The sequence below is a fragment of the Ahaetulla prasina genome, chromosome 3 (assembly GCF_028640845.1).
Source record: "Ahaetulla prasina isolate Xishuangbanna chromosome 3, ASM2864084v1, whole genome shotgun sequence".
In the NCBI taxonomy this organism is placed as follows: Eukaryota; Metazoa; Chordata; class Lepidosauria; order Squamata; family Colubridae; genus Ahaetulla; species Ahaetulla prasina.
The window spans coordinates 63,751,846-63,774,355 of NC_080541.1; positions in this window are offsets into that span (position 1 = coordinate 63,751,846).

The window sequence follows — 22,510 nt, forward strand, 5'->3', positions numbered from 1 at the left end:
GGTGGCTCGGGCATCATACCGGGACATTATTTTGAGAACTGTACTTGGTTGGGTAAAGAGGGTGGCCGCTGCGCGGGCGGCGTTTTAAAAGAATTTGTAAAGCGTGGGAACTTTCGGCTCAAGGGGTGCCTGCTATGGGGGATCAGTGGTGATCCCAGAGAAATTGAGGAAAAGGGTGTTGGATCTCCTCCACGAGGTCACCCAGGGATCGTAATGGATGAAGGGTCTAGCGAGAAGCTATGTGTGGTGGCCCTTAATGGACTCAGAAATTGCTGAAAGGGTAGGGAAATGCCAGGCCTGCCAGGAGTCCAGACCGCTACCCCAACGGCCCCGGTTCGGGAATGGGAGACCCCAAGGGCCCTGGTCTAGAATCCACATTGATTTTGCGGCCCTTCCACGGCCAAACCTTCCTAGTAGTGATGCCTACTCCAAATGGCTGGAAATCATTCTCATGAGATCCATGACAGCCGAGGCCGTGATCTCAGTCTTACGGCACCTATTTGTAACCCATGGGTTGCCCGACACGAGTATCCGATAACGGCCCGCAATTCACGGCAACCCAGTTTGAGGAATACTTGGCAGAAGAGGGCATCCGACATGCCCCTCGGCGCCTTTCCACCCTGCGACGAATGGCCTTGCAGGCGTTTCGTCCGGGCGCAAAGAGGCATTGTCAGACTCAAGCCAGGCGACTGGCAAACAAAATCGATGTTTTCCTGGCGAACACAGAACCCCTGTGCACAACCGGCAGAAGCCCAGCAGAATTATTAATGGGCAGCTCAGGTGCCCACTAGACCGTTTAAATCCAAACTATACACCAGAGGGTTACAAGGGGACTCGAAAAAACAAGAGGATGGAAATAGGCGACGTGTGGGCACACAACTATGGTGAAGGCCCGACCTGGTAGCAGGAAAATCCTAAACATAACAGGTCCAAATCATACTTGGTGGAGTTAGACGGCCGAGTATGGGCGACATAGACCAAATAAGAAAAAGCATAGGAACAATCCGAGAAATGAAACAGGCCCTGACTATACAATGTTTGAATCCACAGCTGACTCAAACCGGAAAATCAGGACTTATCTGAGTTCCCGGAGGTCCAGCGGCGCCAACAGGTTCCATTAGAAAACAGCAGGGGCGACTCGGCAAATAATCCAGGGCGGATGGCCTAGAGGAGGAGCTGAGAGGAGCAAACAGCCCCTCCAGCTCGACCACTCCCAGGAATGAAGCAGGTCCGAAAGAGTCAGGAGGCCCAGTCTATTTGCGTGATTACGTTGAAAATAATATGTAAATATGTAAATATGGTAAAGTGTTTTCTGGGAGGGAAGGAGTGTAATGTATCTTTAAATATTTTGGCGGGAAACAAGCACGTTGCTGATTGGTTGAAGCCGCCGGTTAAACTGTATATAAGGAGAGGTTTTTCCCCAGCCCAGTTGCTGGGTTCACCATATAGTAAAGAGCTGTTGTCACTACCCTGGTCTCCTGCCTCGTTATTGCCCGAACTTAACAATAATTGGGAATAAGTTTGAGGAAAGCTGCATTAGTCTGATGTCAAGGAATTAAAATATACATTTTAAAATAAATAATTAAAGGCTCATATGTAGAAACAGAGGCCATTGTGATTTCAGTCCTAAATTGGGAGACTGGATTATACAATTTGCAAAAGGTAAAAATTATTCCAGTTCAAACTTCAGAAGTAGGAATTCTCATCTAACTTTAATCTCAGCTGAGAAGAATTGTTTTGTTTTAGTCTAAATGTGCATCTAGTCTCCTGTGCTTAATTTTCAGTATGATAAAACAAAACAAGCATATTGTGTATTCTGTGATTATGTTCTGCTTTAGAGATTTGTCTATCTAATTATGCTTCTGTCTACCAAACAATAATAATTTTATGCACACAAGAAGATGAACAATAAATACAATAAAGATAGTATCTTTATTTTTGCCAGTTATGTGTAGTTTTCTTTTGATAGTCCTTTATATATGAAAAACCAGCGATCTGATTGTATGTTTTGATCTATCATCAGCTGCTTGAAGTAGGCCAGGTCTTCGGCCGAAAAAATGGTTTTAAAAGTAAAAAAAAAGCCTCTGATGATCGCGCGGCTCAGCTGGGATCGTCAGAACCCTTTAAAAGCTTTTTTCCCTCTGGCGATCCCAGCTGAGTTGCCTGATCACCACAGGCTTTTAAAAGCATTTTTTTTACAACCTCTTTGGCTGAAGAGGTTGTATAAAATGCTTTTAAAATTAAAAAAAAAAGTTGGCCATGCCCACCAGTCACCTTAGCGCCCCCGACCAAGCCACGCCCACAGAGCATGTAAAAACAAATTTTACATTTCACCCCTGGGTTAGAGACTAGCTGCCAAGAAAGAGAAGTAAACTGTTTTGAAGTTAGGTTAATTAATAATTATCCACAAACTTTTAATAATATGAATGGGTTTGCATGTTCTCTATCCTATTATTCACACCCATCCTATTATTCACACCCATCCATTTGTGACATGTGATGGCTTCTGTGAGGAAGAACTATAATCCCACTTTTCAAAAGTTTTGCCACATCTCCTTAAAAGAATCAAATAAGATCATAACAGAGCAGGATTCTTACATGTTTGCAATAAGTTAGAAGCTTGAACATGTTTGGTTCTCAATTTGTATTTTTTCCAATGTTCTCGCTGAATTTCTAGTACTTTGTAAACTTGAAGCAGAGTCAATGAAACTGTACATAAATGAATGGGCAGTATTGATAAATGTGTCTAATTACAATAAATTGTGAAAATCAACAAAGAAATTATTAAAAACACATTTTTATTGGAAGGGAGACTGTTAACTTTGAAGAGTAGAATTTCAAGTCTTCTTGTGCACATTATTGTTGTAATGATACAATCTCAGATTCTATATCTAAAAGACATTTTTATTTCATATAATCTTTAGTTTCTTAGGGGACAGTTAAATAAGCCTTGGTATTAGTCCTGCACCTTTTTTTTTTTTTGCATTGAAGTTACTGGCAAGAGTCTGGGTACTCATGAAGTCTCTGATATCACATCCATATCTTGTGCCTACAGACAGTCAGCATAAAAAGAGACTATTTATTAGATCCATGCAATTCATAGTACTCAAGAGTTCTGACGTGGATGAGTCCTTCTGAGGTTTTGGATCAACGACTTCAAAGACCATCCCAGGTTCCTTTGAGAATATATGCCAATCCACAGAAAATGTTTCTGCAGTTGGCAGCAAAGCATTCCCCAAGTCCTTAGATCTTATTATTTCATTATTTCACACGGCAGAAAACTCTAAGAAAAGAAGGAATGAACAACAATAGACTACAGATCTACATTCAGTTCCTGAATTAGCTTGGAGCACCATAGAAAGAAATGAGTTTGGTGCTTGCTCTAGAGATCTGACTGAACTACTTACTGTATATCACCAGCTTTTGCACAGTTGCTGTTTAGGATGAAACAAATCCTTATTCTTGGATTCTTTTACAAGAATCTTTACCAGGGAAGGAGGGGGTGGGCAATGGGATACTTCTAAATGTTCTGCAGACAGTATCTATATATCTTCAGTGAAATCATGTCTCTATTACTCATTATCTTCTACAGCTTGATGTACCTAGAAGGCTATAACATTTTAATTTTTTTTTCAACAAAGGAAATAAAGTACAAAGGAAAAAGAATTGTAGCTGTAACATTATACTGTCTTATGGCATTAAGAGTACTGAGGTTTTCATCCTTTGCAAATTTATTTTTAAAATAAACTATCTGCACCTTGAAGATTGTGCATCCAATATGAACCCCACCATTCTAATGGAGTTCATGCCTTTAAATAAAAAAACAACTCATGCAATTTATTTGCATAGAAACTAAAATCAACATTTAAATATGTCTTTTGAAAAGGTTTGGAAAACGTAATTGCAGAAAAACCGTAATTGCTGTTTTAAAAGAAATGCAATAGTAATTTAAAATAAAAATAATATAAGCACAATGAATACAAACCATATAAAATTATGTTCTGAAAATATTTTAGGGGTTCAAAATTTTCTGAACATTAAACGCTTATAATGTATACAATTGGACTTAAATGTAAATCTGAAAATAGGCTTATTCAGAAACACTCAACTCACATCTAATGGCGGAGGTTGCTTTCTGAGATCATTTTTCTTGTGCTTCACATCTGTCACAGCTGTAAATCTAAGCTCTCCAAAGTGTTATTTTCAACTTGCATTTATTATGCAAAAAAGCTCACACAGGTACACATTTTGGCAAGATTAGTTACTTTACTGCAGACTAGGATGAAGTCATATATAACAGAAGTTCTGTCCATCGTAGACCACAGCCTCTATATTCATCTATGATATATCAGAAATATTGTACTTGAAGAGTACTCAAATCCTCTGCTTGAAATAATATTCCTTATACCACCAGGCTTGAAATTTTAGGCTTCAATAGCCTTGAACTACGCCGTCTACATTATGACCTAAGCTTAGTTCATAAGATTATTTACCAAAATGTCCTAGCTGTAAATGAGTACTTTAATTTCAGTCGCAATAACACAAGGCCTATCAATAGATTCAAACTCAATGTAATTTGCTCTAATCTTGATTGTAGGAAATATGACTTCTGCAACAGAGTAGTAAATGTCTGGAACACTCTGCCTGATCCTGTTGTTAGTCTCTCTAATCCCCATACCTTTTACCTTCAACTGTCTACTGTGGACCTTTCATGTTTTTAAAGAGGTCCCTAAGGGGGCATGCATAAGCGCACGAGCATGCCTACCATCCCTGTCCTATTGTTCCCATTTATATGTACTCATTTTATGTGTTATGGCTAGATTTTGCTTATTTCTTTCTTTTTATTTGTGTCAATTTTTTTTCATGTGTCCATCTCTATGTCTTTACTGTTGTTTTCTTGTACTTGTTGACAAATAAATAATAATAATGATGCAGGATTCAAAATGTAGGTTTTCTTCAAAGAATGGAAATGTTTCTATTTTATGGCCTATGGGAGGCAGCTGAGATATTGTATGTTCACCTAACAGTTTTCTTGTGCCTCGTAACTGTTATTTTTGTCTTGCGATTTTAATTGCACCAAAGAGAATAAACCATATTCAAAATAATACACTGATATTACTTGACTTTTCTCAAACTTTCTTATAAGGATGACTTATTCTAACCACCTTTTCCTTGCAGTATGGAAAGAGCTAAAGCAATGTTGGATAACAGTTTCTAATGTGTTTGGAATATTCAACATACAGTTTCAAAGATCTGTGATGAGATGTAGGACATGGGACATTTAGACTTTCCTAGTTGAGCCCTTTACTCCCTGTATCAGCTTTATAATGACTGAAATCATTATAGACAATGATATCTACAACTGACTTTAGTGGTAGTATAAATGATATTATTTTCAATCCTTCTTCTTTCCTCACTGCAGGATTTGTTATTTTTAATCATAGTGTCTTGTTGCCTGGTAGGAGATTCTAGGAAGTGTGACAGGGCAGGAGTTTCTATCAATCAACCACTTGAGTTCTATTATCTTTGCGTTTGAGTAGAAGCTGATCTGACAGCTAATCCATGCTCCTTGTATAAGCCACACATGAAGAAAGAACCAGAGTCTTCTCAGTTCTTGCACTGGTGTTCTAACATAGTTAAAGTCATAGAAATAGAAAGGGTCATTGGGCCGCTGAGTCTAACTCCCCTGTTCAATGCAGCAATTCAGATTGGACTAGAAAGATTAGGTGCATTCATCTCTTTTCATTGTTGGTTTTGTTATTAAACCAAATAGGTTTATTTTAAACAATTGAACAATGAACAATTAATCTGTGGAACAATTGCTTCAAGAAGTTGGCGAGGGCTCCAACACATCTCTTCACTAAGAAGAGATAGGACAACTATTTGTCTGAAATGGTATAGGGTTTCCTGCCTGAGCAGAGGGTTGGACTAGAAGTTCTCCAAGTCTCTTCCAACTTTATTATTCTGTTATTTTTGGATTATTTTTTTTTACAACTGAGGTATGTTCCATTGATTTGCTTCTTTACATCACCCAACCAAATTGGGATAAAATACATGTTTGGTTTGAGGACAAAATGATTTTTCAGTTCACATTTTTAGCTTTGCATTAGCTTTGTCAGAAACTTAAGATGACTTTCCTGGGCTCTAAAATATGACTTACTTCCTAAAGCATCTGGCCCTATAGGGAATTGTTATTAAATGAAGAGAGATGATGCCAATATTCCCAAGTCATCATTTAGTCCGTGAATTGTCTCCTATTTGTGAAAAAAACAACAGGTGCAAAGAGGAGATACTGTAAGTATATATTCAGGCACATGGTTTGAACAGAAATACTGGTTTAAAAATATGTGGAGGAAAAGCTCCTGTTTTACAGCTTACTCAAAAGCAGCTGTGTTTGAACATCTCTGTTTTTCCATCTGCATTTCCCAAGTGCCTTTTTTGCAGAGCTACAGTGCTGGTTTCCATATGAAACACTATACAAAGAATTCCTTCTGTAAGAATGTCACTCAGCTACTTCATGCATTAAGATATTTCAGTACCAGAAAGCAGTGGATATGGCTGCTTTAATGAGATATACGTGGAAGATAATATAAAAAATTGTTAGTCGTACAACACCATTTTTCTTTTACACAGATTGTCCCATTAATGAACAGTAATTCATTATGTACTGGCAAAAAAGCTCCAGGTATTGAGTCTCTTTTTTAAAAAAAGCCCTCTTCGTTATTTATACATCATTTGGTACTATTGCTGAAGAAGAAATATAGTTTTGCATTAGGATCTGAAATTGCATGTGCGCAGTTGGCATGCTTGTGTAAAACCAGATATATAATCCTTTTATCATATTTTTCAGTAGGATGCCCAACAAAAATGTCTTCTGGTTTCAAGTCTATATGCTGCTTTATCATTTTTTCCACTCAGTTTTCCTCCACAATTCTTAAAGATACATTACACTCCTTCCCTCCCAGAGAACACTTTACCAATATTTACATAAAATTAACATCTTATTTGTCAACGTAATCACGCAAGTAGACTGGGCGTCTCCTGACTCTTTCGGACCTGCGCAATGCATTTTCTGGGAGTGAGTCGAGCTGACCGGAGGGACTGTTTGTTCCTCTCAGCTCCTCCTCTAGGCCATCCGGCCCTGGATTATTTGCAGAGTCGTCCCTGCTGTTTTCAGGAGGAACCGGTTGGCGTCGCTGGACCTCCTGGAACTCAGATAAGTCCTGCGTTTGCCCCGGGTTTGAGTCAGCTGTGGATTTATGCATTGAATAGTCAGGGTCTGTTTCGTCTGATTCTGCTTTACCGGTTATGCGTTTCCTTATTTGATCTATGTGGCGTTTCCATACCCGGCCATCCTCTATCTCTACTAGATATGATTTTGGTCCTGTTATTTCTAGGATTTTTCCTGCTAACCAGGTCGGGCCCTCGCTGTAGTTGTGTGCCCACACTAGGTCGCCTACTGCCATCTCTCTTGTTTTACCGTGTGCCCCTTTGTAACCGTCTGGTGTGTAGTTTGGGTTTAAACGGTCTAGTGGGCACCTAAGCTTCCGACCCATTAATAGCTCGGCCGGGCTGCGGCCAGTTGTTACACAGGGGTTCTGTGTTGGACTGCTAGATATGTATCAATTTTTGTTTGCCAATCGCCTGGCCTGATTCTGCTTTACCGGTTATGCGTTTCCTTATTTGATCTATGTGGCGTTTCCATACCCGGCCATCCTCTATCTCTACTAGATATGATTTTGGTCCTGTTATTTCTAGGATTTTCCTGCTAACCAGGTCGGGCCTCGCTGTAGTTGTGTGCCCACACTAGGTCGCCTACTGCCATCTCTCTTGTTTTACCGTGTGCCCCTTTGTAACCGTCTGGTGTGTAGTTTGGGTTTAAACGGTCTAGTGGGCACCTAAGCTTCCGACCCATTAATAGCTCGGCCGGGCTGCGCCAGTTGTTACACAGGGGTTCTGTGTTGGACTGCTAGATATGTATCAATTTTGTTTGCCAATCGCCTGGCCTGATTCTGCTTTACCGGTTATGCGTTTCCTTATTTGATCTATGTGGCGTTTCCATACCCGGCCATCCTCTATCTCTACTAGATATGATTTTGGTCCTGTTATTTCTAGGATTTTCCTGCTAACCAGGTCGGGCCTCGCTGTAGTTGTGTGCCCACACTAGGTCGCCTACTGCCATCTCTCTTGTTTTACCGTGTGCCCCTTTGTAACCGTCTGGTGTGTAGTTTGGGTTTAAACGGTCTAGTGGGCACCTAAGCTTCCGACCCATTAATAGCTCGGCCGGGCTGCGCCAGTTGTTACACAGGGGTTCTGTGTTGGACTGCTAGATATGTATCAATTTTGTTTGCCAATCGCCTGGCCTGATTCTGCTTTACCGGTTATGCGTTTCCTTATTTGATCTATGTGGCGTTTCCATACCCGGCCATCCTCTATCTCTACTAGATATGATTTTGGTCCTGTTATTTCTAGGATTTTCCTGCTAACCAGGTCGGGCCTCGCTGTAGTTGTGTGCCCACACTAGGTCGCCTACTGCCATCTCTCTTGTTTTACCGTGTGCCCCTTTGTAACCGTCTGGTGTGTAGTTTGGGTTTAAACGGTCTAGTGGGCACCTAAGCTTCCGACCCATTAATAGCTCGGCCGGGCTGCGCCAGTTGTTACACAGGGGGTTCTGTGTTGGACTGCTAGATATGTATCAATTTTTGTTTGCCAATCGCCTGGCCTGATTCTGGACAATGCTTCCTTTGCGCTCCGAACGAAACGTTCTGCAAGGCCGTTCGTCGCAGGGTGGAAAGGCGCCGAGAGGACATGTCGGATGCCCTCCTCTGCCAAGTACCCCTCAAACTGGGTTGCCGTGAATTGCGGGCCGTTATCGGAGACTAAAGTGTCGGGCAACCCGTGGGTTACAAATAGGTGCCGTAGGACTGAAATCACGGCATCGGCTGTCATGGATCTCATGAGAATGATTTCCAGCCATTTGGAGTAGGCATCGACTACTACCAGAAAGGTTTGGCCGTGGAAGGGGCCGGCAAAATCGATATGGACCCTAGACCAGGGGCCCTGGGGTCTCTCCCATTCCCGAATCGGGGCCGTTTGGGGTAGCGGTCTGGACTCCTGGCAGGCCTGGCATTTCCCTACCCTTTCAGCAATTTCCGAGTCCATTAAGGGCCACCACACATAGCTTCTCGCTAGACCCTTCATTCTCACGATCCCTGGGTGGCCTTCGTGAAGGAGATCCAATACCTTTTTCCTCAATTTCTCCGGGATCACCACTCGATCCCCCCATAGCAGGCACCCCTTGAGCCGAGAGTTCCCACGTTTTTACAAACTCTTTAAAACGCCGCCCGCGCAGCGGCCAACCTCTTGTACCCAACCAATTACAGTTCTTATTGTAATGTCCTTATCTGAAGCCGAGCCACCTCTTTGGATGTGACTGGGCCAGAGTCCAAAGAGTCAATTAGCAGAACTGGTATCCCCGGAGTGGGGTCTTCGATAGTCTCTGGTAACGGGCATCTGCTCAGGGCGTCTGCATGCCCTAATTCCTTTCCTGGCCGGTGTAGTAATTTGTAAGAATACGCTGCCAGGAAGATAGTCCATCGGGTCAGTCTTGGCGAAAGTGCCACGGGCGTTGGGCGGTCGCCTGCCAACAGACCTAGCAAAGGTCTATGGTCCGTGATGATTTCAAAATCACGACCAAATACATATTCATGGAATTTCTTTACTCCGGAGACTATAGCCAAGGCTTCCTTATCAAGCTGGCTATAATTCCTTTCAGTTGATGACATGGTTCGGGAGTAATATGCAATAGGGGCTTCTGTGCCATTTGGTAACCTGTGGCTGAGCACAGCCCCCACCCCATAGGGAGATGCATCGCAGCTTAACACTAATGGCAGCGTGCCATTGTATTGGATAAGGAGGCTATCACTCGATAGGAGATTCTTTACCCCTTCGAATGCCCTAGCTTCCGCCTTTCCCCAAGACCATGCAGCCGTCTTTGCTAGTAATTTATGCAGCGGCTCGGCTACTGTTGCCTTATTCCTTAAGAATACCGCGTAGAAGTTGACCAGACCTAAGAATGCCTGTAACTCCGTTTTGTTCTTTGGAACCGGGGCCTTCCTGATGGCCCGTACCTTGCTCTCAGTGGGGTGAATCCCTTCCCTGTCTATCCGGTAGCCCAGGAATTCCACAGACTCAACCCCGATCTGGCATTTGTTCAGTTTAACTGTGAGACCGGCAGACCGGAAAATGCCCAAAACTTTTCGCAGCCTTACCCCTAATTCCTCTAGATTCTCAGCGGATACCAGTACATCGTCAAAGTATGGTACCACCCCTGGTAGGCCCTGCAATAGCCGCTCCATTAGGTTCTGAAATAACCCTGGAGCCACACTAACCCCAAACTGTAACCGGGTACACTTAAAAGCCCCTCTGTGAGTCACAATTGTCTGCGCTTCGGCTGTGCTGCTATCTACGGGCAGCTGTTGATAGGCTTGGGCCAAGTCTAGCTTGGCAAAACTTGCCCTTGCCCCATTGAGTGCAGTAAGTGCTGTACCACCGGACGGGTAAGCACTCTTTGCTACGCTTTGTTAAGCGTTGCCTTGTAGTCAGCGCAAATCCGGACCGACCCGTCCGGTTTGACTGGGGTGACTATAGGGGTCTCCCACTTAGCATGGTCAACTGGCACTAGAATTCCCTGGTTTACTAGCTTGTCCAGTTCCCGGTCAATCCTGGGCTTTAGGGCGAACGGGACCCTCCTAGCCTTTAGACGGATAGGGGCAACTTGGGGGTCTAAGTTAAAAGAGATAGGGGTCCCGTGTACTTGCCCAGGCAGTCTCTGAAAACGTCCCCAAATTCTTTCACGAGTGCGTCTTTGAGGTCGACTTCGTTTCTGAAGATTCCAGTCACTCCCATGCCCAATGCTCGGAACCAGTCCAGTCCCAACAAGCTTGGCAGGGTCCCATCGACGATGGTGATGGGCAGAGTTTTCTTGTACTGTCCATACTCGACGTGGACGGACGTTACTCCTCGAACAGGGATGCGATTCCCTTGGTAGTCTTGTACCCTTAATTTCTGTGGTTGCAGCTTGCGCTTTGCGATGGCGGGTAAGGCTCTCACGAGATTGTCCCAGGACATGATCGTGATCGATGAGCCGTGTCCACCTCAATCGGCACGGCACCCCTCAATCTTTGCCTTTGTAAAGATTTTTTTCTAGGCGTGTTGATGCGTGACCCACTCTCACGACAGTCTGATTCAACCGCGCCTTTTTAAACTGACCACTCGTGGGCCGCTTCGCTGTGCTGCTATCTACGGGCAGCTGTTGATAGGCTTGGGCCAAGTCTAGCTTGGCAAAACTTGCCCTTGCCCCATTGAGTGCAGTAAGTGCTGTACCACCGGACGGGTAAGCACTCTTTGCAACGCTTTGTTAAGCGTTGCCTTGTAGTCAGCGCAAATCCGGACCGACCCGTCCGGTTTGACTGGGGTGACTATAGGGGTCTCCCACTTAGCATGGTCAACTGGCACTAGAATTCCCTGGTTTACTAGCTTGTCCAGTTCCCGGTCAATCCTGGGCTTTAGGGCGAACGGGACCCTCCTAGCCTTTAGACGGATAGGGGCAACTTGGGGGTCTAAGTTAAAAGAGATAGGGGTCCCCGTGTACTTGCCCAGGCAGTCTCTGAAAACGTCCCCAAATTCTTTCACGAGTGCGTCTTTGAGGTCGACTTCGTTTCTGAAGATTCCAGTCACTCCCATGCCCAATGCTCGGAACCAGTCCAGTCCCAACAAGCTTGGCAGGGTCCCATCGACGATGGTGATGGGCAGAGTTTTCTTGTACTGTCCATACTCGACGTGGACGGACGTTACTCCTCGAACAGGGATGCGATTCCCTTGGTAGTCTTGTACCTTTAATTTCTGTGGTTGCAGCTTGCGCTTTGCGATGGCGGGTAAGGCTCTCACGAGATTGTCCCAGGACATGATCGTGATCGATGAGCCGGTGTCCACCTCCAATCGGCACGGCACCCCCTCAATCTTTGCCTTTGTAAAGATTTTTTTTTCTAGGCGTGTTGATGCGTGACCCACTCTCACGACAGTCTGATTCAACTTCGCGCCTTTTTTAAACTGACCACTCGCGGGCCGCTTCGCCGTTCCCGCGCTCTGATTGGCCGGTTTGAATTTTTGGCGGGAAGGTTGGGGTGCTCGACAGGCCTGTGCTATGTGCCCCTTCCTTTCGCACCGCCGACAAGTTGCATCCTTAAATCTGCATTGTTGTCGTTGGTGTTGCCCTCCGCAACTTGCGCAGTCACCCCGGTTTTCTTTCTCCGGCCCTCCGGTGTGGAAGACTCCTTCCTCCTCCTCACCGTCCGATTCGGCCTGGACCTCTTCATTGTGGACCGGGGTTGATTTCGCACCAGCCGTTGGTGCGACCTGCTTTTGTAGGGTTTCCGCCGCTTGGGTAGACATCTCGTGAGCCCTGGCTTCGTCCAAGGCGTTTGCCAGCGTTAGGTTGCTTTTAGACAGCAGCCGCCCGCAAACGGATGTCCCTGACCCGTGGATGAGTTGCTCCAGCAATGCCTCATCCAAGTCTCGGTACTCGCAATGTTTTGAGGCTTTCCTCAGGGCGGCCATGTATGCGCTGATGGACTCGCCCTCTTGCTGTCTGCGCTCCCCGAATTCGAACCGTTGCACATACTTGGACGGCGTTGGTGCATAATGGGCTTTCAATAAAGTCTGCAGAGTTTGCCACGGTACCGACTGTACCGGCGTTGGCTCCGCCAGGGATTCTGCGGTGTCGAAAACTTCTGGACCGCAGTGGCTCAGGAAATACGCTCGTTTCCTGTTGTCTGAAACTCCTTGAAGTTCGTTCGCCTCGAGGAAACACTCGAAACGAGCCATGTATGACCCCCATTTTTCCTTAGCTGGGTCGAATGGCGCTGGCGGTGTGTAGCCGGACATCGCTGCTTTCCGCCCCTTGTTTGCTGGGTTCGCGTCTTCCTGGTGAGTTCAGCTCTTTTCCTGGCGCTCTTAGCCTCGAGATCCCACCTTCGTCGCCAGTGTTAGATTCGGGCAATAACGAGGCAGGAGACCAGGATAGTGACAACAGCTCTTTACTATATGGTGAACCCAGCAACCCGGGCTGGGAAAACCTTCTCTTTATATACAGTTTAGCCAGAGGCTTCATCCAATCAGCAACGTGCTTTTTCCCGCTCAGTTTTCCCTCCACAACTCTTAAAGATACATTACACCAGGTATCTTAATGGTGAACCCAGCAACCCGGGCTGGGAAAACCCTCTCTTTATATACAGTTTAGCCAGAGGCTTCATCCAATCAGCAACGTGCTTTTTCCCGCTCAGTTTTCCCTCCACAACTCTTAAAGATACATTACACCAGGTATCTTAATGGTGAACCCAGCAACCCGGGCTGGGAAAACCCTCTCTTTATATACAGTTTAGCCAGAGGCTTCATCCAATCAGCAACGTGCTTTTTCCCGCTCAGTTTTCCCTCCACAACTCTTAAAGATACATTACACCAGGTATCTTAATGGTGAACCCAGCAACCCGGGCTGGGAAAACCCTCCCTTTATATACAGTTTAGCCAGAGGCTTCATCCAATCAGCAACGTGCTTTTTCCCGCTCAGTTTTCCCTCCACAACTCTTAAAGATACATTACACCAGGTATCTTAATGGTGAACCCAGCAACCCGGGCTGGGAAAACCTCTCTTTATATACAGTTTAGCCAGAGGCTTCATCCAATCAGCAACGTGCTTTTTCCCGCTCAGTTTTCCCTCCACAACTCTTAAAGATACATTACACCAGGTATCTTAATGGTGAACCCAGCAACCCGGGCTGGGAAAACCTCTCTTTATATACAGTTTAGCCAGAGGCTTCACCCAATCAGCAACGTGCTTTTTCCCGCTCAGTTTTCCCTCCACAACTCTTAAAGATACATTACACCAGGTATCTTAATGGTGAACCCAGCAGGCCGGGCTGGGAAATCCTCTCTTTATATACAGTTTAGCCAGAGGCTTCATCCAATCAGCAACGTGCTTTTTCCCGCTCAGTTTTCCCTCCACAACTCTTAAAGATACATTACACCAGGTATCTTAATGGTGAACCCAGCAACCCGGGCTGGGAAAACCTCTCTTTATATACAGTTTAGCCAGAGGCTTCATCCAATCAGCAACGTGCTTTTTCCCGCTCAGTTTTCCCTCCACAATTCTTAAAGATACATTACAGCAGGTATCTTAATGGTGAACCCAGCAACCCGGGCTGGGAAAACCTCTCTTTATATACAGTTTAGCCAGAGGCTTCATCCAATCAGCAACGTGCTTTTTCCCGCTCAGTTTTCCCTCCACAACTCTTAAAGATACATTACACCAGGTATCTTAATGGTGAACCCAGCAACCCGGGCTGGGAAAACCCTCTCTTTATATACAGTTTAGCCAGAGGCTTCATCCAATCAGCAACGTGCTTTTTCCCGCTCAGTTTTCCCTCCACAACTCTTAAAGATACATTACACCAGGTATCTTAATGGTGAACCCAGCAGCCCGGGGCTGGGAAAACCCTCTCTTTATATACAGTTTAGCCAGAGGCTTCATCCAATCAGCAACGTGCTTTTTCCCGCTCAGTTTTCCCTCCACAATTCTTAAAGATACATTACAGCAGGTATCTTAATGGTGAACCCAGCAACCCGGGCTGGGAAAACCTCTCTTTATATACAGTTTAGCCAGAGGCTTCATCCAATCAGCAACGTGCTTTTTCCCGCTCAGTTTTCCCTCCACAACTCTTAAAGATACATTACACCAGGTATCTTAATGGTGAACCCAGCAACCCGGGCTGGGAAAACCTCTCTTTATATACAGTTTAGCCAGAGGCTTCATCCAATCAGCAACGTGCTTTTTCCCGCTCAGTTTTCCCTCCACAACTCTTAAAGATACATTACACCAGGTATCTTAATGGTGAACCCAGCAACCCGGGCTGGGAAAACCTCTCTTTATATACAGTTTAGCCAGAGGCTTCATCCAATCAGCAACGTGCTTTTTCCCGCTCAGTTTTCCCTCCACAACTCTTAAAGATACATTACACCAGGTATCTTAATGGTGAACCCAGCAACCCGGGCTGGGAAAACCTCTCTTTATATACAGTTTAGCCAGAGGCTTCATCCAATCAGCAACGTGCTTTTTCCCGCTCAGTTTTCCCTCCACAATTCTTAAAGATACATTACACCAGGTATCTTAATGGTGAACCCAGCAACCCGGGCTGGGAAAACCTCTCTTTATATACAGTTTAGCCAGAGGCTTCATCCAATCAGCAACGTGCTTTTTCCCGCTCAGTTTTCCCTCCACAACTCTTAAAGATACATTACACCAGGTATCTTAATGGTGAACCCAGCAACCCGGGCTGGGAAAACCTCTCTTTATATACAGTTTAGCCAGAGGCTTCATCCAATCAGCAACGTGCTTTTTCCCGCTCAGTTTTCCCTCCACAATTCTTAAAGATACATTACACCTTTATTGCTATGGAAAAGGGGACAAAGAGAATAATCTATTGTAATAATGGCTCACTGAATAGTGCTCCTTGGCTTTATCAAGCAATGGCCTGTTAGCAAAACTGTCATCCCACAAAGAGTCTGAATGTGAGGAAAACACAGCATGCAGGAACACAAGGGAGAGCTCCATTTATTTTAAAGTAAAGTCAACAGCCTTTTCACTTTTTGTTTTATGGGGTGTCATAATTCTTAAAGGTTCTATTCTATTCTATTCTATTCTATTCTATTCTATTCTATTCTATTCTATTCTATTCTATTCTATTCTATTCTATTCTATTCTATTCTATTGTATTCTATTCTATTCTATTCTATTCTATTCTATTCTATTCTACTCTCTCTACTCTATTCTATTCTATTCTATTCTATTCTATTCTATTCTACTCTACTCTACTCTATTCTATTCTATTCTATTCTATTCTATTCTATTCTATTCTATTCTCTATTTTCTTCTATTCTATTCTATTCTATTCTATTCTATTCTATTCTATTCTATTCTATTCTATTCTATTCTATTCTATTCTATTCTATTCTATTCTATTCTATTCTATTCTATTCTATTCTATTCTATTCTATTCTATTCTATTCTATTCTATTCTATTCTATTCTATTCTATTCTATTCTATTCTATTCTATTCTATTCTATTCTATTCTATTCTATTCTATTCTATTCTATTCTATTCTATTCTATTCTATTCTATTCTATTCTATTCTATTCTATTCTATTCTATTCTATTCTATTCTATTCTATTCTATTCTATTCTATTCTATTCTATTCTATTCTATTCTATTCTATTCTATTCTATTCTATTCTATTCTATTCTATTCTATTCTATTCTATTCTATTCTATTCTATTCTATTCTATTCTATTCTATTCTATTCTATTCTATTCTATTCTATTCTATTCTATTCTATTCTATTCTATTCTATTCTATTCTATTCTATTCTATTCTATTCTATTCTATTCTATTCTATTCTATTCTATTCTATTCTATTCTATTCTATTCTATTCTATTCTATTCTATTCTATTCTATTCTATTCTATTCTATTCTATTCTATTCTATTCTATTCTATTCTATTCTATTCTATTCTATTCTATTCTATTCTATTCTATTCTATTCTATTCTATTCTATTCTATTCTATTCTATTCTATTCTATTCTATTCTATTCTATTCTATTCTATTCTATTCTATTCTATTCTATTCTATTCTATTCTATTCTATTCTATTCTATTCTATTCTATTCTATTCTATTCTATTCTATTCTATTCTATTCTATTCTATTCTATTCTATTCTATTCTATTCTATTCTATTCTATTCTATTCTATTCTATTCTATTCTATTCTATTCTATTCTATTCTATTCTATTCTATTCTATTCTATTCTATTCTATTCTATTCTATTCTATTCTATTCTATTCTATTCTATTCTATTCTATTCTATTCTATTCTATTCTATTCTATTCTATTCTATTCTATTCTATTCTATTCTATTCTATTCTATTCTATTCTATTCTATTCTATTCTATTCTATTCTATTCTATTCTATTCTATTCTATTCTATTCTATTCTATTCTATTCTATTCTATTCTATTCTATTCTATTCTATTCTATTCTATTCTATTCTATTCTATTCTATTCTATTCTATTCTATTCTATTCTATTCTATTCTATTCTATTCTATTCTATTCTATTCTATTCTATTCTATTCTATTCTATTCTATTCTATTCTATTCTATTCTATTCTATTCTATTCTATTCTATTCTATTCTATTCTATTCTATTCTATTCTATTCTATTCTATTCTATTCTATTCTATTCTATTCTATTCTATTCTATTCTATTCTATTCTATTCTATTCTATTCTATTCTATTCTATTCTATTCTATTCTATTCTATTCTATTCTATTCTATTCTATTCTATTCTATTCTATTCTATTCTATTCTATTCTATTCTATTCTATTCTATTCTATTCTATTCTATTCTATTCTATTCTATTCTATTCTATTCTATTCTATTCTATTCTATTCTATTCTATTCTATTCTATTCTATTCTATTCTATTCTATTCTATTCTATTCTATTCTATTCTATTCTATTCTATTCTATTCTATTCTATTCTATTCTATTCTATTCTATTCTATTCTATTCTATTCTATTCTATTCTATTCTATTCTATTCTATTCTATTCTATTCTATTCTATTCTATTCTATTCTATTCTATTCTATTCTATTCTATTCTATTCTATTCTATTCTATTCTATTCTATTCTATTCTATTCTATTCTATTCTATTCTATTCTATTCTATTCTATTCTATTCTATTCTATTCTATTCTATTCTATTCTATTCTATTCTATTCTATTCTATTCTATTCTATTCTATTCTATTCTATTCTATTCTATTCTATTCTATTCTATTCTATTCTGAGTTGGCGCAGAAAGAACATTCTTTGTTGTGTCTCGTCCACTTTCACCGCAGCCGGGGCCTTCTTATCTGCTTCCGAATGCTGAGGAATGTCCTAGTATGCCTCATGGCCCCAGCCCTGGCTCCATGCCCAGACAGGCTGAGGTGGAAGAAGTACCTCCAGCCCCAGCTCTGGCTCCATGCCCAGACAGGCTGAGGTGGAAGAAGTACCTCCAGCCCCAGCTCTGGCTCCATGCCCAGACAGGCTGAGGTGGAAGAAGTACCTCCAGCCCCAGCTCTGGCTCCATGCCCAGACAGGCTGAGGTGGAAGAAGTACCTCCAGCCCCAGCTCTGGCTCCATGCCCAGACAGGCTGAGGTGGAAGAAGTACCTCCAGCCCCAGCTCTGGCTCCATGCCCAGACAGGCTGAGGTGGAAGAAGTACCTCCAGCCCCAGCTCTGGCTCCATGCCCAGACAGGCTGAGGTGGAAGAAGTACCTCCAGCCCCAGCTCTGGCTCCATGCCCAGACAGGCTGAGGTGGAAGAAGTACCTCCAGCCCCAGCTCTGGCTCCATGCCCAGACAGGCTGAGGTGGAAGAAGTACCTCCAGCCCCAGCTCTGGCTCCATGCCCAGACAGGCTGAGGTGGAAGAAGTACCTCCAGCCCCAGCTCTGGCTCCATGCCCAGACAGGCTGAGGTGGAAGAAGTACCTCCAGCCCCAGCTCTGGCTCCATGCCCAGACAGGCTGAGGTGGAAGAAGTACCTCCAGCCCCAGCTCTGGCTCCATGCCCAGACAGGCTGAGGTGGAAGAAGTACCTCCAGCCCCAGCTCTGGCTCCATGCCCAGACAGGCTGAGGTGGAAGAAGTACCTCCAGCCCCAGCTCTGGCTCCATGCCCAGACAGGCTGAGGTGGAAGAAGTACCTCCAGCCCCAGCTCTGGCTCCATGCCCAGACAGGCTGAGGTGGAAGAAGTACCTCCAGCCCCAGCTCTGGCTCCATGCCCAGACAGGCTGAGGTGGAAGAAGTACCTCCAGCCCCAGCTCTGGCTCCATGCCCAGACAGGCTGAGGTGGAAGAAGTACCTCCAGCCCCAGCTCTGGCTCCATGCCCAGACAGGCTGAGGTGGAAGAAGTACCTCCAGCCCCAGCTCTGGCTCCATGCCCAGACAGGCTGAGGTGGAAGAAGTACCTCCAGCCCCAGCTCTGGCTCCATGCCCAGACAGGCTGAGGTGGAAGAAGTACCTCCAGCCCCAGCTCTGGCTCCATGCCCAGACAGGCTGAGGTGGAAGAAGTACCTCCAGCCCCAGCTCTGGCTCCATGCCCAGACAGGCTGAGGTGGAAGAAGTACCTCCAGCCCCAGCTCTGGCTCCATGCCCAGACAGGCTGAGGTGGAAGAAGTACCTCCAGCCCCAGCTCTGGCTCCATGCCCAGACAGGCTGAGGTGGAAGAAGTACCTCCAGCCCCAGCTCTGGCTCCATGCCCAGACAGGCTGAGGTGGAAGAAGTACCTCCAGCCCCAGCTCTGGCTCCATGCCCAGACAGGCTGAGGTGGAAGAAGTACCTCCAGCCCCAGCTCTGGCTCCATGCCCAGACAGGCTGAGGTGGAAGAAGTACCTCCAGCCCCAGCTCTGGCTCCATGCCCAGACAGGCTGAGGTGGAAGAAGTACCTCCAGCCCCAGCTCTGGCTCCATGCCCAGACAGGCTGAGGTGGAAGAAGTACCTCCAGCCCCAGCTCTGGCTCCATGCCCAGACAGGCTGAGGTGGAAGAAGTACCTCCAGCCCCAGCTCTGGCTCCATGCCCAGACAGGCTGAGGTGGAAGAAGTACCTCCAGCCCCAGCTCTGGCTCCATGCCCAGACAGGCTGAGGTGGAAGAAGTACCTCCAGCCCCAGCTCTGGCTCCATGCCCAGACAGGCTGAGGTGGAAGAAGTACCTCCAGCCCCAGCTCTGGCTCCATGCCCAGACAGGCTGAGGTGGAAGAAGTACCTCCAGCCCCAGCTCTGGCTCCATGCCCAGACAGGCTGAGGTGGAAGAAGTACCTCCAGTGGCGGCGGCCTGGCCTGGAGGCTCTTTCCGCAGCGAAGAGTCGTGTCGGTGTCGGTGGCGGCGTGGCCTGGCTGGACCGGCTTGGCCAGGGCCTAGCCTGTTGGTGGTTGACTGGGTTCGGCGATTCGTGGCATGACCCAGCAAACCTGGCGGGTGGCCTATTCCAGCTGGAGGCCAGGCTTAGCCACAAAGAGGCCCATGTGGCCTTGTTCTTTGTCATCTTGAAGGCTGTCCACGGGTCCAGGGACGCCTCGCTACCACCTGGAGGACGTCTATAGACCGTCAGTGGGGCTTTTGAGTCCTTTGCCCCGGACTTTTTGGAAGAGATGCCCGTCGGTGGAGCAGCTTGGCCCACTAGGCGTGTTTCGCTTTGTCAACTTGAAGGACGATCACGGGCCATGTAGGCATTTTACCATCTTGAGGATGCCCATGGGCTGGCTGCAAGGATCGTTTGAAGACCTTTGGTCCCAGTGGGGAATTGAGGATGGTCCTGGACAATCCTAGCTTGACTATTGTGGGACTATATCTCCCTTTGTGCCCATAGACCACCCCTCGGGACTGAGAAGAGGGTTGGAGCTCTGACTTAATCATGGCGGTTTGTTCATCTACCGCCCAAGACCTATATCCCGCCTGTCTTCTACTCGGAACTCCTGGTGCCAACTTCCATCTTGACAGGTCCAGGATGGGTCCGTTGCGGACTTTATCATGCGGACATTTACAGCTGACCTTCTTGCCCTCAGATTCCCTCTCTGGTCTGGCCTCCACATTATCGAGGTCCATCTTGAGGACAGGTTTGGAACCCGAGAGATGGCATGCCAAAATAGGAGACTCAGGGATTTTAATTAATTATTTTAATAGGGTTTTAAAGGAATTTTAATGGGAATTTTAAGGGGGTAGGAACTGACGGGTCTGGGTTGGAGGGGAGGGTAGTGTTGGGTGGGGTGGGAGGTTAGGGTGGGTGAGGGGTAGCCCCGGGAGGAAACCAGTTCCAGCGCATGCTCGTGGCGACTATCAAATGGGTTCGGAGGTTATGGGGGAGTGTGTGTGTGTGTGTGTGTGTGTGTGTGTGTGTGTGTGTGTGTGTGTGTGTGTGTGTGTGTGTGTGTGTGTGTGTGTGTGTGTGTGTGTGTGTGTGTGTGTGTGTGTGTGTGTGTGTGTGTGTGTGTGTGTGTGTGTGTGTGTGTGTGTGTGTGTGTGTGTGTGTGTGTGTGTGTGTGTGTGTGTGTGTGTGTGTGTGTGTGTGTGTGTGTGTGTGTGTGTGTGTGTGTGTGTGTGTGTGTGTGTGTGTGTGTGTGTGTGTGTGTGTGTGTGTGTGTGTGTGTGTGTGTGTGTGTGTGTGTGTGTGTGTGTGTGTGTGTGTGTGTGTGTGTGTGTGTGTGTGTGTGTGTGTGTGTGTGTGTGTGTGTGTGTGTGTGTGTGTGTGTGTGTGTGTGTGTGTGTGTGTGTGTGTGTGTGTGTGTGTGTGTGTGTGTGTGTGTGTGTGTGTGTGTGTGTGTGTGTGTGTGTGTGTGTGTGTGTGTGTGTGTGTGTGTGTGTGTGTGTGTGTGTGTGTGTGTGTGTGTGTGTGTGTGTGTGTGTGTGTGTGTGTGTGTGTGTGTGTGTGTGTGTGTGTGTGTGTGTGTGTGTGTGTGTGTGTGTGTGTGTGTGTGTGTGTGTGTGTGTGTGTGTGTGTGTGTGTGTGTGTGTGTGTGTGTGTGTGTGTGTGTGTGTGTGTGTGTGTGTGTGTGTGTGTGTGTGTGTGTGTGTGTGTGTGTGTGTGTGTGTGTGTGTGTGTGTGTGTGTGTGTGTGTGTGTGTGTGTGTGTGTGTGTGTGTGTGTGTGTGTGTGTGTGTGTGTGTGTGTGTGTGTGTGTGTGTGTGTGTGTGTGTGTGTGTGTGTGTGTGTGTGTGTGTGTGTGTGTGTGTGTGTGTGTGTGTGTGTGTGTGTGTGTGTGTGTGTGTGTGTGTGTGTGTGTGTGTGTGTGTGTGTGTGTGTGTGTGTGTGTGTGTGTGTGTGTGTGTGTGTGTGTGTGTGTGTGTGTGTGTGTGTGTGTGTGTGTGTGTGTGTGTGTGTGTGTGTGTGTGTGTGTGTGCCAGCGCATGCTCGTGGCGACTATCAAATGGGTTCGGAGGTTATGGGGGAGTGTGTTCCTTGTGTGAGGGTGAGTCTATTTGCACGGTAAGTGGGAGGGGCAGATATGGCGGAAGGGGATCGTATCAACATGGGGTCACGCGTTCGATGTATGCAGGCGATTGCGTGCCCGATCCTGACTTTTCCCGTTCCCGGATGGTCAAGACCCTCAGAGCCTGGGCCTCGTCTGATGTTATGCAACGCACGGTCCGTGTAATAAGGCCCCCTAATACATGATCTGATTCAGGGGTGCTGCGGATATTATAGGCGTTCGGAGACCTGGTTGGGCACTGAAGGGGTGTGCCCTGGTCGAGATGTGCCCACCGGGTTTCCGTGCATTCCATCAGCCGAGGCCCAGGGTAGGGGTGGAGGGTGGCGGTTGCTATTAAAGAGTCTAGAGCCGAGGAGACCACTGTACCT